Source organism: Microtus ochrogaster, chromosome 10 (assembly GCF_000317375.1).
Source record: "Microtus ochrogaster isolate Prairie Vole_2 chromosome 10, MicOch1.0, whole genome shotgun sequence".
In the NCBI taxonomy this organism is placed as follows: domain Eukaryota; kingdom Metazoa; phylum Chordata; class Mammalia; order Rodentia; family Cricetidae; genus Microtus; species Microtus ochrogaster.
Window position 1 is genome coordinate 69,322,623 of NC_022016.1, and position 4,399 is coordinate 69,327,021.

At 43.6% G+C, this 4,399-nt stretch overlaps 1 protein-coding gene across 1 annotated transcript in view; it reads left to right on the forward strand.

The window, feature by feature from the left end:
- Positions 1-566: 566 nt before the first annotated feature.
- The window catches only part of Lepr (leptin receptor), a 76,618-nt gene continuing 72,785 nt past the window's right edge, over positions 567-4,399 (forward strand). Inside the window, exon 1 of the mRNA XM_005353471.3 lies at positions 567-1,049. The gene's annotated coding sequence lies outside the window, so the exon portion shown is untranslated. The remainder of the gene's footprint in view (positions 1,050-4,399) is intronic.

Genomic DNA, 4,399 nt, shown 5'->3' on the forward strand with positions numbered 1-4,399 from the left:
ATGAACGCGGATGTCCTCCTCCCCCAAGTTCAAAGAAAGTAATGTAGCACATGTTCTCAATAAACATTCATTAAGGAAGTAAACAGATAAATGAATACACATTTTGATCAGAGAACAACAAAATATTTATGTAGTTTGAGATTGGAATCTGACTCTCTATAACGACAGATACTTTTTTTTTTTTTCGACTTGCTACATCAATATCATTGAGTTCTAGTATGGAAAACAAGGGGATCATTAACTAACTAGATTAAGGAATGGCCCTCCTTCCTTTGGGACAAGCAAGGCAGAGATGATGACTGATGCACTTTGGGGGACAGGGAGCTCGCGACTTCCCTGTTTGGGGTCTTTTCTGTTTCCCTTTTCCACTTCCCCCAGTCCTTGTGTTTATTAGTGCAGCATTTCCCACACCTGCTGCTGTAGAGGCCAGGGAGGACAGGAGCAGCCCAAGGTTCGCCCGAGCGCCGGCCTCGGCCACGCGCGCAGCGTCCCCGCTGCCGCGCGGTCACCTGTGTGGCCAGTGCCCCAGAGCGGCGCGCCCGCGCGCTAGTCACCAGCACCTCCAGATCCAGCGACACAGAACCCAGGCACTCCCTGCTTCGCATCACCCCGCGACACAGGCGGGACCCCATTTTCGTCCTGAACCCCTGGCACGGGACCTCCCAGGACAGCGAAGCAGGACGCAGCAGGTCTGGGGACCAGGGCTGTTGATTTGGGCGGCACCTGCGGAGGGCTGTGTAACTTCTCCAGGCCTCCTGCCACTTTGGAAACTGCCTGGGACTGCGACAGCAACCCCTTAAGCCCCGCGGGCCGAGAGAGGGTGGGTTGGTTTGAAAGACACAAGGGAAAAAAAAATGTGTTGTGGGGCGGGTTTAGTTTCCCACCCTCTTCCCTTTCCCTGAGCAAATTAAAAACAAAACAAATAGAAAAGCCAGCCGGCCAGCCAACCAAAGCCCCAAGCCGAGCCCCAGCCGGAGCACTCCTTTAAAAGGATTTGCAGCGGTGAGGGAAAAACCAGATTGGACTGAGGAATCCTGCTGCAAACTCAGGTATGTTGACGCCATCTAAGAAACTGGGTATTGGGGGAGAGACAACACTTGGGGGGGGAGGGGGAGAGAGAGAGAGAGAGAGAGAGAGAGAGAGAGAGAGAGAGAGAGAGAGAGAGAGCGCTTCTGAGGGGCCCAGAGGGTCTGTGTGTTTGTATCAAGGCAGCGACACAGGAGCACCTCCAGGGCTCCGGACCTGGGGATATAGCACCTGAGTTCTGCTGTGGTTTCCCGTTTATCTCTAGTGGTGTGTGCTTAAACTAACCTCTGTGAGTTTCTTCATCGATTATATTTAGAGGGTTGGATTAATATATTTTCTGAGGTACTCTTAGTAATAGCTCAGGTGTACTCCATATTATAAAAAAAATGTAGACTTCTGAAATTGTCAGTCTTGCTAATTTCATGGTCTTGTGGTTGGGGTTCATATGTGCACTTATCTATGTTTTCAGGATTTTTCAGTTAACAGCTGTAGAGAAAACAAAAACATTTGTAAAGAACTTGGAAATATATAGTCTATACATGAATGAGTCCCTTGGCACTAATGTACAGAATCAAAGTACCTTTAAGCTAATGTCTCCAACATTGAAACCCAAAAGAAATAAAAAGAAAGAAAGAAGAAAGAGAAATGCCTAAATGTGTAGCTTTAACATAGTACTTTTTTTTTGGTATTGCATATTTGGAGGAAAAAATACTTTAGACCAAAAATTGTACTTTCCCATCAATTACTAGGTGGTGCTCATGGCTTTTTAGCATAAGCTGTGTGCAGAATGTAGAAAAAGTGGTTTTTCAGACCACTTCAGAGTGCCTCTGAAAAGAACCTCAACAACGGAGGTACCAACTTCAGTGATATGTTTCACAGTCTTGGAATGGATCCCAGAAAATAGCAGAGGTTTACTAAATAGATCAACCAGAAATTAGGAACACACACACACACACAGACACACACACACACTTATACTATAAAGCATCAATGCCATTACTTTTTGCTTCACTTTTGATAAAAAAACCAAACACCTCGACTCACTTATGCAGGTACAGAATGAGACAGTAGCTTTCATCACGACATGCAATATTTTCCTGTTACTGGTTTGAAAATTGAGAGTTCAACATTGCCAGTTAGGATAGAGAGAATGATTTTCTAGCTCTTTTTGTTGGGCATGGTCTAAAATGAAATAATCTTTTACCACCCACAAATGCTTTGTGTACAATCTGGGAGAGCAGAATGGGTTTGAAGTACTCCTTTGTGAGCACATTTTAACTTATGTCCAGCTCTTTTGCTGCCTTTAGGCTGGAAAGGGCATCAGCTAGCCAGACATTTGTCTTCCCCATAGAATGTCCTGAAGCAGACATTTGTCTCCCCCGTAGAACCCCCTTTGAAATGTGAACAGAGTGAAGTGAATTCCATGTTGGTGAGCCAGGGAGTCTTAGAACTCAGATACCCTGCTGGTGCTTGTCTGTGAAACAACTGGGACTTTGCAACCATCTGCTGCTCATACCCAGGCCAGTTCATTCACAGCTGGGGGAGCTGTGATGCTTGGCAGGGGCCCCCTTCTTCTTTTGCAATGTGAGGCTTTATTCTCCCATGAATTTATCGAGGAAAAAAAAACCCAGTCATTGCTTCACACTTAGATCACTGATATAGGACCAAATGGTTTGTGTTTGTCAAGTGGGAGGTCTTGGAAATAAGACCTAAACATATCCAGAAAAAAAAAGCCAAAATAAATGAATTCCCTTGGCAGATACTGTATTGCATTCTTTTTTTTTTATCCTTAGAGGCAAACATTCATACTAAAAAAAATATGTCCTGTGGAGTTAAAAATGAAGAAAAAGCTTATGCTCAGTTCAAATTCTTAAGATTGTATGTGATTTACAAATTCCAATTTTAATTAAATTAGGAAAGTGCAAAATCCTCACCTACTGGCCAGACTTCACACATACAGGCTTGGGAGTTTCTATTTACATCTGATCTGTTTATAGTTTAGAATATTCCTTCTCAACCACATACACACACACACACATACATACATGTACACCCCAAACATACAAACAACATATTGCCCAGGCTGGCCTTAAGCTCACCTTGTAGCTGAGGATGATCTTGAACTCCTGCCTGTACTGCCCGGGTGCTGAGATTACAGGTATGGACCACCCTGTTTATGGGGTGCTGGGAATCAAACCCAGGGCTTCCCAGGCAAGCACTCTACTGAGCGAACAGCATCCAGCTCTTCTAGGTGGATTTTAGAGTACAGCAATGATATGTCTGTTGTCATGTGACCTTGGTCTTTAGCATTTGAACTGTGGCAAATATAGAGAGAAATGCATAAAATGATTTTGTTGGCTGCTAAACTATATAGCAAATCATTGCAATGGGTAATTAATTATAAGACAAATACCTCTCTACTCATTATTCATGGAGGATAACCTGATAATGTCCAGACTTGTTACTTGCATCTCTCTTACCGCAAGCCTAGTTTTGCCTATTTTAAAGGAAAACTTATATGAATGTTGAGTGTGTCCTTTTGTAGATTATTTAGGCTATATATTATGTCTATGATATTGTTAGTTTCTTCTCTTTCCTCTAAAACAAAATACTTCCAAAAGAGCTGTTCATATTATCTATGTTTTTACTTTTCTCTCCTAAGCCCATTCCTATGGCACTTTAGTTCTGAACACTCTGCCCAGGTCTATGGAACTGTCAGGTCTCTGATGACGTCACCCTTGCCATTTGGTCTCAGTGTTCACTGCTCTTCAGCCATTCACAGCCTTGTCCCAGCTGCCCCCTCTTTCTCCTCCTGCCCAGGACGGTATGTACTTCCCTGCTTTCTTCTGTACCCTTCTGTCTGCTCAGCTGGTCTTTCAACTCCTTACGTGTTTGTTCTTCTCTCTCTACTCTTTGAACATTTCTTGTAATTTCTCTCTGTGTATACTGAGGACTCAGAAAGTGACAGTTCCTGCCCTGAGCCTCAGACCCCTTTACCCAGCCTCCTGCTCAGCATCTTCACTTGGCTGTCCAGTAGATACTTATTTCTAGCTCAATGTGCTCCCAGTAGGATCTCCATGATCCCCTGTCTGCAGTCTCTCTCATCTCCATCTTTCAGATTAGTTAGGTCCGAAACCTTGGAGTCAAGGTTTATCCCTTACAGTCTATCATACCCCATGTATATATGTATATATCTTCTTGGCCTCATTTTCAAAATAAACCCAGAACACAATTGCTTCAATTACTTCAGTGGCCATTACAGACTGCCCTAACCTTTGGATTATTGCAGGGACCCTTAAATTAATCCTTTTGTAGCCTTTGTTCTCTTCGATCTATTCTCAAGAAGAAAGAAAGTAAGGAAGAAAGGAAGAAA